This window comes from Delphinapterus leucas, chromosome 1 (assembly GCF_059928025.1).
Source record: "Delphinapterus leucas isolate spDelLeu-1000000601 "Yukka" chromosome 1, BTC_Dleu_Yukka2, whole genome shotgun sequence".
NCBI classification, from domain to species: domain Eukaryota; kingdom Metazoa; phylum Chordata; class Mammalia; order Artiodactyla; family Monodontidae; genus Delphinapterus; species Delphinapterus leucas.
The window spans coordinates 80,461,854-80,474,159 of record NC_143129.1 but is presented as its reverse complement, the minus strand read 5'-3'; the positions used below and the strand labels follow the sequence as shown (position 1 = coordinate 80,474,159).

Here is a 12,306-nt window from a genome sequence, read left to right as displayed (position 1 = left end):
GCATGCTGGTTGGTCCACACTTCCCCCACCAACCGGAATATCCTGGAACACTACCCTCACCGCTCCCACACCCAGCAGTGTCCTGCATGCTTGCTTACCACCATCCCAGAAGTCAAGGTTCTAGGGAAACCGTCACGAGTGGGTTTGGAAACACGAGGAAGCCACGGCTCGTAAAGTGATGGGGAAATGGGGCCAGGGCTCGCGTGAAGGCACTGTCATCCTCAAGCGCCATCAAACCGAGAGTGAGTTTGCCAGCCCAGGAGATGAGTAAAACCTCAAGTTTGAGGAAGGGCAGATGCATCCTATTGTGACTAGGGCCTAGCACGCCCCAATCGTAGGCCACCTCATGTCTTCCAAGAGGGATCTGTGACGTATAAAAGGTGTGCAGTCTTAGAGCATCCCAAAAGCCACAGCATCTCCACGTTCCAGCCGCTGCTGAACTAGGGTAAGTCGGGCAAAGGAACTCCTCTCCTGGGAGCCTGGTTCTAAATGGTCCCAAACTCCGCAGGCAGCTGGGGCTGGCACAATGGGTGGCTGGCCAGAAAGAAAGGCCTCGTGTGGGCACCTCTCTCGTCCGTATCATTTGGGACCCACCTGTCTTGGGTTACAAGGCAACATCTGAAGTGTGTGGGGTGGGGGCTGAGATGGGGGTCCAGGGTGTGATCAGAGTCCTGTGTTGAGGGTCCTGCTGGCGTGTGTGGTGGCGATGTTGTCGTGGCCAGGAGCTGAGCGGAGCTGGTTAGGAGAGGGTGGCACCAAATCTAGGGCAGGGCTGCCCTGAAGGGAAAGGCCAGTGTAGCGAGGCAGGAGAGCTCCTCAGGGAGCAGAGGGCAGAGGCCCAGGGAGCTCAGAGCAGCAAGGACAAGAGGACGTGGTAAAGCGGCCATGTCCTGCTCTGGGAGTCGGGGACCATTGTTCCACCCCCGTGTGCTCAGTGCCTGGGGATCCATGACTTCCCTCTCTAAGATTTGCATTCTCCCCTAGAATTTAGTATCGATTTAAACGGTCCTTTTGTCTCTAGATGCCTCTTTTCTATGAATTCTCTTAGAGAGTGGTTAAGATGCTCTGTTACAACTGTTCGATATTTACTTAAAAAGTCAAAATCTTTACAAGAGTACTCAACATGTTTTTGTTCTCGTGTGTGTGTGTGTGTGTGACCACGCGAGCACACACACACACATATATCTTTACACTCATATTTACCTGTGTATTTACATGTGTTTGTGTGGAGTTTTATATGCTCATTTAATCTTTACAACAACTTTAAGAAGAGTACAGAGAAGTTAAGTAACTTGCTCCAAGAAGTGATCCAAGAAAATCATGCTCTACATTCCACAGTATCTGATGGGGAAGGATAATACTTTTTGTTCTCATTACCCCTGACCTTCCTTCTTATTCTTTCCGTCTCTCTCCTCTCTCTCTCTGTCTGTGTGACTCTCTCTCATTTTTTATATCTTTGTTTTTTCTACCCCTGTCCATTACTCTTCTCCTTTCACCCTTTTTTCCTCTCTTTCTTCTTTCCTTCCTTCCTTCTGTATTTCTTTATTTGTCTCTATTAAAACCTTGCTATGGCTTACAAACTGTAGCTACAATTTATACTGACGCACCTCATTGCACACAGACACATTTAATCGGTGAAGCCACCAGGCCAAGGTTGAATCGGCACAGGTGTGAACGAGGCAAGCGGTTCTCCTGGGTTGAGTGTCTCTATGGTTCTAGAGTTCCTCACTTCAGTGTCTTTTCCATTGCAGTGCACATCCAGACCAGAATGTATCATCCGAAGCAGAAGCTGTGCTGCCCGCTACCCAAGTATTGCTGCCCTCCACCCCAGCCATGCTGCACCCCACAAAAGTATTGTTGCCCCTCACCAAAGTATTGCTGCCCCCCACCTCAGCAGTACTGTCCCCCACCGCGGCAATGCTGGCCCCCAGTAAAGTACTGTTTCCCCCCACCAAAGCACTGCTAAACTCCACCTCAGCACACCAAGCAGCCTTGCCAGCCTCCACCAAAGGGCAAGGAGCCCTGTGTCCCAAAGTGCCCAGCCCCTCAACAGTGCCAGAAGTCCAAGCAGAAGTAAACCCCAGGCATGGGCCAGAGGCCAAACTCCCTTCAGAACAGAGAACATGAAGCCCACTTCCCTCTCTCAGCCAGTTAGCTGTCAGCACCACTCACCCCCGGCTTCTGGAAGCAGCCACACCTTTGGAAAAGGCAGCACCAAGATGGCAGCTTCCTGGATCAACATTTCTTATGAATTAGCAGCTGCAATTTCCATTTAGCAAAGGATCCGCTTCTAAACCGTCTAATCTTCCTTGCAGACTTGTATACTTCACCCTTTTGTCTGCTTGGAAACTTAAGCAGCATGCCCGACCAACCTTTGCTAGCACACTTCGTCTCTGCTCCAGTTTTTCAAACAATTAAACACAATTCCGCTGCCATGAATGTGTCGGTTTGATTATTTGGTCGTCTTACAGTCGGTAACTCCTGCAGAATTTGTATCCTGCTGCCTAAATAAGAGCCCTAGGAGAGCTGGGCATGTGGGTGCAGGTTGAGCAAAATGCATGGGAAGATGCACTTCTGAGCTGAAGGACATTTTCCATGGTCCTGCCAGGGTGAGGAGGAGAGATGGGCACTTCAGCTGCATGGAGACACATCCCCCCATACTTGCAAAATGAGAACAGACATTGGACACAGGGGAGCAGATGCCGGTCTTGAAAATGGAGGCACAGAAAGAGTAAAGGAAACCCAGCCAGGAGCTAAATAGTAGAGCAGAGGCATATAAGTGGAAATTCAGAGAATATTCTAAGGACATGTGGGTCAAAATGAATTGATGACCGGGCCTCAAATACTCTCCCACTGGTAAAAGAAAAGACGAGATTTTGTTCAAGCTAACAAAATGTGTAAGTAGCAGACAGTCTGTGTAAAAATCATACATCCATCACATACACATATCCACTGTCAATATTTTTCTTGTTTTTTTTTTTTTCTGTACGCGGGCCTCTCACTGTTGTGGCCTTTCCTGTTGCGGAGCACAGGCTCTGGACGCGCTGGCTCAGCGGCCATGGCTCATGGGCCCAGCCGCTCCGCGGCATGTGGGATCTTCCCGGACCGGGGCACGAACCCGTGTCCCCTGCATCCGCAAGCGGACTCTCAACCACTGCGCCAACAGGGAAGCCCCACCGTCAGTAGTTTTTAAAGTCATAGCGCCCATTGATTCTCTAGCTTGGGGTTTCTCCGGTGCTATTTTTCTCTCACTGCCCTCTTACTTTCCATTCCCTACATCCTTGAGGTATCAGGGTAACTTGATTAACCGGTGGTAACCTCAGGCCCACAGGTAAGCCAAACTTCTTCTTTCTATGACGTCCACTACACCCATAAATTTCCACCAAATCCTTCTCTCACTAAGAGTCCCAAAATTGAGGTCTTTGCATCTCTTTTCCTATACTTGCCTCACATTTCACGATTCTGGGCTACAAGGGAATCACTGAAAATCCACAGAAGCACCCAAAGGAATCAGAAAGGAACAAAACATAAACTAAATGCGTGAATTATCCCCAACATAGATCGCAGAGCATGTAGAATTCAGAATACGCTAAAGACAAAAGTTTTAGTTTTAGTTTAGCATTGCTTCCATGCTTGGCTGGTATCTTTGACCTCCACCACATCTGTTCGTGCCCTCCAGCGAGGCTCCATCCATCTACCTATTTACCCATCACCAATTCATCCATCCCAAGCAGCAATGCATCATCGCATCCTTCGTAAGTACCTGCCCCTCCCTTTGATTAGAATGTGAGGGATGCTGTGGAAGCACAAACTCACACACAAGCCTCCGGTATTCTTGGTTTAATCCCCGTAAGGAAAGCAAGCTCAGACCGTCAAACAACCAAAAACAGTTTGACCGGAAGACGTCTAATGCATGGACGGCTTGGAAGCCACAGATATGTCATTCCTGCCCTCAGAATTCAGAGGACAAAGAGAGAGAACACTGAGGGCTGTTGATGGGAGGAAGAACTTGGCCATCTGTGTCATAATGACATCCACCACAGGGCTCCCTGACAATGTCTTTCCAGGAAGAACACCGGGAGGAGGGAGGTTCAGAGCGGAAGGACAGCGGGATGTGTGCACGTAAGCAGCAGTGCGTTCCAGGGCTGCGTAGAGCAGCAGCCAATGCTGCGAGTGCTAGTGGTCCCCAGGAGGCCAGTCTTCAACGTCTCAGCGCCTGTCTGTGGTGGAGAGAGCCCATAGCCTCTGCAGCCACGTGCACCATTTGATACCACGGAAAGATGGGGGGCGCGTCCAGTTTCCAGACCTATGTGTCGTAAATATTTCCAACTCAGCGTTGCATTCAACAGAACTCAAAGATGACAAACAAAATGACTTGAAAAGCTGTACACACCTTAAGTGAACTCCCTGAAAATGATGAGGTCTTTGAGCCAATTCCCCATCCTCAGATACCTCATTCAGCCCAGGCTCCAGATAACTCCTCTCTTGCCTCATACACATGAACTTGCCCCAGAACTCGCATTTGGCTTCTTATTCTCTATTTCCTCGCCCTCCCTCCCTCAGCTGATTAAAACAAGGTTGAATTTTGCCTCTCTGGGCTTCACTTAATTTTCTCCTCCACTAATTATCATACTAGGATTGTGTGCACATGGGGTTATGTGCGGACCGTCTTGCGGAATTTCCTTTATCCCGTCATAGTGGGTTTGGATGCCAGATGCATGTCTGTGATGGAGTGAATCCAATACTTCCCTGGGCCTCACTTTACTCATGTGTATAGTGAGCAGAATAATGTCTGCAACCTGCGGTTGACGGGGAGGGGTCTTCAATGAGACAATGTAAATAAATAGTAAGTAGGATGTAACACATAGTAAATGTTGGATGAATGTTAGCTCTTGCTTTTATTATTATTCTCCACTTCCTGACAGAGCAGCAAGACCCTCCACTTATTACCACCAACCTGACGACATGGGCTCCACACCTTTAGTAAGAACAACGTGTGAGGGGCAGGGCACATCTTGGGGCCAGGACAAGGAAGAGCTGTGTAGACCAAAGCATCCGAGGGGTGTTCACAGGCGGAAATGGCATTTCGTCCAGGGCCTATTCACCACATTGGGTGGTTGCCCTTTTCTTCCACAAGCTTCCCCTTTGTAACAGCTGCCCATGATGATTCCTGCTGTTGAGGCAGTCCTGGGCATCTCTGACCCACAGTGACATTTGCCTATCAATGTACCAGCCAGGCATGTGTTTGGAGGCAGACCGTACTCCCAGGAGGAGGCTGATAAGTCGAGGAAGCATGGAGAGGGCACGGCGTGTGCCAAGTGCTCACACATAGATACCACCATCTTGAAGCAGGTCTTGCTCTTCCTGTGAGAGGTAGTGGCGAGGTGAAGAGAAGCTCCTTACGTGTTCAGTGTAACAACACCTTGCATGTGGTGGAGGTGAGATTCAAACCCTGGTCCTTATCTTGGCAACATGGCAAGTGCTCTGACCGTTCTAGTGGCTGGATGAAGTATACAGCCTGGATCCCGTCTTTCCAGAACTTAAAACTCACTGATCCGTTGGGAAGGCAAAGGCAGTACGTTCAAACAGTCACACCTTCACACGTGTTTATTCAGGGGTACACGTTCATATCCAAGACACACACGGGGTTGTTATTCAGCATAAATTCTCCACGTGTGAAGACGTCCACTGACCATGGAGAACAGAAGATGGAGCAGCGTTCCAGAGGACCCGCTGGGACAGGCGTCGGCCTCCCAGCTGCTCCACGCTGTAGGACTGAGCTGGCCGCCTGGCAGGGTGGGCGCAGGCACACAGGCCGGCAGGGCAGCTGGTGCGGAGCCTAGGAGCCACCTGTTACATAAGTTCTTTTCACATTTTATCTATGGAGTCAGCAACACCTCTGCATACCTCTTGACTCTCAGCCCTGTGCACACTCACCCTCGCACACTCAAGTTCATATTCCCACATAGATCCATTCATGACCCCTCACGTGAGGCCACACACAACACACACAGGCAAACCTTCATAAGATGTCAATCACCGTGAAATATGTCTTCCCTCACCCACACACACTCACAGACACTGCAATGCACCAACACACATGCTCACATTGTCTTTCTTGTTCATGTGTATCACCCCAGAGCACACAGTTCAGAGCCTCCCCAGGCTTCGGCAACATTCCAGCAGATTATCGACCCTTGACCTTGAGTGAATGTCCAAGCAGAAAGATCTCCATATGAAGGGGATGATGCTGAGGCCTTCCAAAGAAGGCTGCCTTCCTCAGGAAAGAATATAGTTACATCTTCCAAACAAAGAAATTCCCTAGAAGGTAGTATAGTGCAAGTAAAAGAACACACACACGTATCCTGGAGCCTGGCAGGGTTGGGTTAAATCCTCTCTTCCCTATTTTTTCCTTAAGTAAACTTAGCGAACAGATCCTTTCGAACCTGTAAAATGAGAATAGCTCCGAATTGTAGGCCAGAATTGGAAACTCGAGCAGAGATTCTGAGAGTCAGGGGAGGACTGCCCTTCCCTCATCCTCTCAGGACAAGACCCCTTGAAAAGGGAGGGCATCTCTCAGCCGCCCAGGTGATGGCACACACCCTGCCATGCCCCAGGTGATCCCCAGGTGCGATGGATTTCAGCAGAGAGGCTCTAGTTCCAGCCACCAGGAGTCCTTTGTCCGGAACCCTGTCTGTTGATGCGGCCGGCCCCAGAGGGTCAGCTCGGCCTGCCACTGCATATGTGTGCATGGGCCCCGGCCTGGTGTTCATTCACAGATGCCTGGCACGGAAGATACAGTGGGCTTAGCCTGTGCCCAGGTTCTGCTGAAACCTCCTTGGTCCCAATTGTCACTTCTGCCTTTGTGTGTGTGTGTGTGTGTGTGTGTGTGTGTCTGTGTGTGTCTCTGTGTGTCTGTGTGCTTGTATATGAGAGTCAGAGGTTTGGAGGAAGAGAAAGAGTGATGCTGATGAATGTCAGGGAACAATACCATTCCAAGGATAAGCGTTTAGTTGTACCTGTGGCTCCTAGAGGACACGTTCCGACGTCCTCTGTTGGTAGATGCAATACTACATCATGCATGCTTGAGATAGTAGATTCCACACCCAACAAAATCTGTTCTGGGAAGAGAGGGCTTAGGCCAGAAACGATGGACTGGATGTAAAACCCAAACTCATGGATCTTCAGAGGTTCACATTTTCTCTAGTTACGTAGGCATTGCTACGGCCACAAGTGGGTTTGAGTTCTTCAGCTAATCCAAGCCAAACCATTGAAAAGTATGTAAAGAGTTGGAAGCAGTAGGTGGAGAAGAGGATGTGAAGCAGTTTAGGGACCAGGGAGGCTCTGGCCCTCCTTGCTGGCCACCGTCCCCAGGGCCTGGTGCGTTGTGTGAGCTCACTACGTCTTGATTTATTATTAGTTATCCCAGAATACCTGCCCCACGTGGCCTTTCTTCTCTGCTACTAGGGACTTGAGTTGAAATCTCTCTCGAAGCCCATCAGGGTTGCTTCTGTCAGAGTGACAACAGGCGAAAGGGTTTCTTCTCCCGGGAAGGCCTGAGATCCCCTGGGTTTCCCCCGGGGCCAAGCCCATGTATAGCCTGGCCTTACGGTGAGTCCGAGAGGCGACAATATTGATATCCAAGGCTGTCTTCTCATGCTGCAGTGTGAATTCCCAAGATCTAGGGTTACTGTAGGGCTTGCAGCTGAGCTGTGGCTAAATTCCAGGTCTGAGAAAGAAACATGCCATCCTCAGGACTGGCTTGCCCATTTCCATTTCTGTCAGTCAAGGTCTTAGGGCACTGGTAGCAAGTGCCGCTACTTGCCTTCAAACGTGGCAACGACCTCCTCCCTACTTCTAAGAGTGGGCTTTGCCCCAGCTTTCAGAGCCCGACTCCACAGAGCACCCCGCCATCTTTGAGCCCTTATTCTGTGCCCATCAGTGTGCACATGCTTACACATGTTGTCCAAATAAGCCGTTCAGCTGACATGCAGTATGGGGTTATCCTGTTTAGCAGATGAGGAAACTGGTGCGCAAAGATGTAAAGTGCCCAAAGTCACCCAGCTGGTGAGGATCAGAGCCCCAGTCGGAACACTAATTGGGGAATTATTTAAGGTATGTTTCATCCTTTGATGGATGTTGTTTCAAGCTTTTCATCCTTGACTCTGCCCTGTGGCATCTTTCTTTGTTCTGGAATCTCTAAGTGGAACGGGGAGGACGCATCAGCCCTTAAGCCCTGGGATTTCAGATTCCAGGAACCAGAACGGGTGACTCGTCCAGCAGCCCATGCCAGGTCAAAGTTTCTTACCTCCCCAGCCTCTCCACTTTATGATAATCATTTCCCTGAGCCTGCAGTCTGCGTGACTTATACCACTGTAAGTGAGATACGTACTGTCAACTGTATCCGCCCAGTTTCTGTAAATGAAGACTAATGTTTTGCTGCCCAAGAGGCAGGGGAGAGAGCTGCAACCTCTATTTTTTGTTTATATTACAGCAGGTGCAAAATTAAAGCGGCTTGTCCAGGTTTGTTTCCAGTTCTGGCTGAATGTGGTTCTGAGTCTAGGTTAAGTCATGGTCCCAACTTTGCTGAGTTTACTGGGTCTCCCAAAGAGCCACTCACCCCTCAGTAGTTGTTTCTATTTCAACAAGGCTCGCTGTGCATGCTGGTTGGTCCACACTCCCCCTCCAACCGGAATATCCTGGAACACTACCTTCACCGCTCCCACACCCAGCAGTGTCCTGCATGCTTGCTTACCACCATCCCAGAAGTCAAGGTTCTAGGGAAACCGTCACGAGTGGGTTTGGAAACACGAGGAAGCCACGGCTCGTAAAGTGATGGGGAAATGGGGCCAGGGCTCGCGTGAAGGCACTGTCATCCTCAAGCGCCATCAAACCGAGAGTGAGTTTGCCAGCCCAGGAGATGAGTAAAACCTCAAGTTTGAGGAAGGGCAGATGCATCCTATTGTGACTAGGGCCTAGCACGCCCCAATCGTAGGCCACCTCATGTCTTCCAAGAGGGATCTGAGACGTATAAAGGGTGTGCAGTCTTAGAGCATCCCAAAAGCCACAGCATCTCCACGTTCCAGCCGCTGCTGAACTAGGGTAAGTCGGGCAAAGGAACGCCTCTCCTGGGAGCCTGGTTCTAAATGGTCCCAAACTCCGCAGGCAGCTGGGGCTGGCACAATGGGTGGCTGGCCAGAAAGAAAGGCCTCGTGTGGGCACCTCTCTCGTCCGTATCATTTGGGACCCACCTGTCTTGGGTTACAAGGCAACATCTGAAGTGTGTGGGGTGGGGGCTGAGATGGGGGTCCAGGGTGTGATCAGAGTCCTGTGTTGAGGGTCCTGCTGGCGTGTGTGGTGGCGATGTTGTCGTGGCCAGGAGCTGAGCGGAGCTGGTTAGGAGAGGGTGGCACCAAATCTAGGGCAGGGCTGCCCTGAAGGGAAAGGCCAGTGCAGCGAGGCAGGAGAGCTCCTCAGGGAGCAGAGGGCAGAGGCCCAGGGAGCTCAGAGCAGCAAGGACAAGAGGACGTGGTAAAGCGGCCATGTCCTGCTCTGGGAGTCGGGGACCATTGTTCCACCCCCGTGTGCTCAGTGCCTGGGGATCCATGACTTCCCTCTCTAAGATTTGCATTCTCACCTATAATTTAGTATCGATTTAAACGGTCCTTTTGTCTCTAGATGCCTCTTTTCTATGAATTCTCTTAGAGAGTGGTTAAGATGCTCTGTTACAACTGTTCGATATTTACTTAAAAAGTCAAAATCTTTACAAGAGTACTCAACATGTTTTTGTTCTCGTGTGTGTGTGTGTGTGTGTGACCACGCGAGCACACACACACACATATATCTTTACACTCATATTTACCTGTGTATTTACATGTGTTTGTGTGGAGTTTTATATGCTCATTTAATCTTTACAACAACTTTAAGAAGAGTACAGAGAAGTTAAGTAACTTGCTCCAAGAAGTGATCCAAGAAAATCATGCTCTACATTCCACAGTATCTGATGGGGAAGGATAATACTTTTTGTTCTCATTACCCCTGACCTTCCTTCTTATTCTTTCCGTCTCTCTCCTCTCTCTCTCTGTCTGTGTGACTCTCTCTCATTTTTTATATCTTTGTTTTTTCTACCCCTGTCCATTACTCTTCTCCTTTCACCCTTTTTTCCTCTCTTTCTTCTTTCCTTCCTTCCTTCTGTATTTCTTTATTTGTCTCTATTAAAACCTTGCTATGGCTTACAAACTGTAGCTACAATTTATACTGACGCACCTCACTGCACACAGACACATTTAATCGGTGAAGCCACCAGGCGAAAGTTGAATCGGCACAGGTTTGAACGAGGCAAGCGGTTCTCCTGGGTTGAGTGTCTCTAACGTTCTAGAGTTCCTCACTTCAGTGTCTTTTCCATTGCAGTGCACATCCAGACCAGAATGTATAATCCGAAGCAGAAGCTGTGCTGCCCGCTACCAAAGTATTGCTGCCCTCCACCCCAGCCATGCTGCACCCCACCAAAGTATTGCTGCCCCTCACCAAAGTATTGCTGCCCCCCACCTCAGCAGTACTGTCCCCCTCCACAGCAATGCTGCCCCCCAGTAAAGTACTGTTTCCCCCCACCAAAGCACTGCTAAACTCCACCTCAGCACACCAAGCAGCCTTGCCAGCCTCCACCCAAGGGCAAGGAGCCCTCTGTCCCAACGTGCCCAGCCCCTCAACAGTGCCAGAAGTCCAAGCAGAAATAAACCCCAGGCATGGGCCAGAGGCCAAACTCCCTTCAGAACAGAGAACACGAAGCCCACTTCCCTCTCTCAGCCAGTTAGCTGTCAGCACCACTCACCCACGGCTTCTGGAAGCAGCCACACTTTTGGAAAAGGCAGCACCAAGATGGCAGCTTCCTGGATCAACATTTCTTATGAATTAGCAGCTGGAATTTCCATTTAGCAAAGGATCCGTTTCTAAACCGTCTAATCTTCTTGCAGACTTGTATACTTCGCCCTTTTGGCTGCTTGGAAACTTAAGCAGCATGCCCGACCATCCTTTGCTAGCACACTTCGTCTCTGCTCCAGTCTTTCAAACAATTAAACACAATTCCGCTGCCATGAATGTGTCAGTTTGATTATTTCGTCGTCTTACAGTCGTTAACTCCTGCAGATTTTGTATCTTGCTGCCTAAATAAGAGCCCTAGGAGAGCTGGGCATGTGGGTGCAGGTTGAGCAGAATGCATGGGAAGATGCACTTCTGAGCTGAAGGACATTTTCCATGGTCCTGCCAGGGTGAGGAGGAGAGATGGGCACTTCAGCTGCATGGAGACACATCCCCCCATACTTGCAAAATGAGAACAGCCTTTGGACACAGGGGAGCAGATGCCGGTCTTGAAAATGGAGGCACAGAAAGAGTAAAGGAAACCCAGCCAGGAGCTAAATAGTAGAGCAGAGGCATATAAGTGGAAATTCAGAGAATATTCTAAGGACATGTGGGTCAAAATGAATTGATGACCGGGCCTCAAAAACTCTCCCACTGGTAAAAGAAAAGACGAGATTTTGTTCAAGCTAACAAATATGTACATAGGAGACAGTCTGTGTAAAAATCATACATCCATCACATACACATATCCACTGTCAATATTTTTCTTGTTTTTTTTTTTTTTTTCTGTACGCGGGCCTCTCACTGTCGTGGCCTTTACTGTTGCGGAGCACAGGCTCTGGGCGCGCTGGCTCAGCAGCCATGGCTCATGGGCCGAGCCGCTCCGCAGCATGTGGGATCTTCCCGGGCCGGGGCACGAACCCGTGTCCCCTGCATCTGCAGGCGGACTCTCAACCACTGCGCCAACAAGGAAGCCCCACTGTCAATAATTTTTAAAGTCATAGCACCCATTGATTCTCTAGCTTGGGGTTTCTCCGGTGCTATTTTTCTCTCACTGCCCTCTTACATTCCATTCCCTAAATCCTTGAGGTATCAGGGTAACTTGATTAACCGGTGGTAACGTCAGGCCCACAGGTAAGCCAAACTTCTTTCTGTGACGTCCACTACACCCATAAATTTCCACCGAATCCTTCTCTCACTAAGAGTCCCAAAATTGAGGTCTTTGCATCTCTTTTCCTATACTTGCCTCCCATTTCACGTTTCTGGGCTACAAGGGAATCACTGAAAATCCACAGAAGTACCCAAAGGAATCAGCAAGGAACAAAACATAAACTAAATGCGTGAATTATCCCCAACATAGATCGCAGAGCATGTAGAATTCAGAATACGCTAAAGACAAAAGTTTTAGTTTTAGTTTAGCATTGCTTCCATGCTTGGCTGGTATCTTTG

The 12,306-nt window shown here is 49.5% G+C and overlaps 1 long non-coding RNA gene across 1 annotated transcript; it reads left to right on the top strand.

Moving 5' to 3' along the window:
* Positions 1-9,058: 9,058 nt before the first annotated feature.
* LOC149750621 (uncharacterized) lies at positions 9,059-11,093 on the top strand. The gene is made up of 2 exons (XR_016387792.1): positions 9,059-9,102; positions 10,411-11,093. It is a non-coding gene; the product is annotated as an uncharacterized LOC149750621 (long non-coding RNA).
* The last annotated feature ends 1,213 nt before the right edge of the window (positions 11,094-12,306 follow it).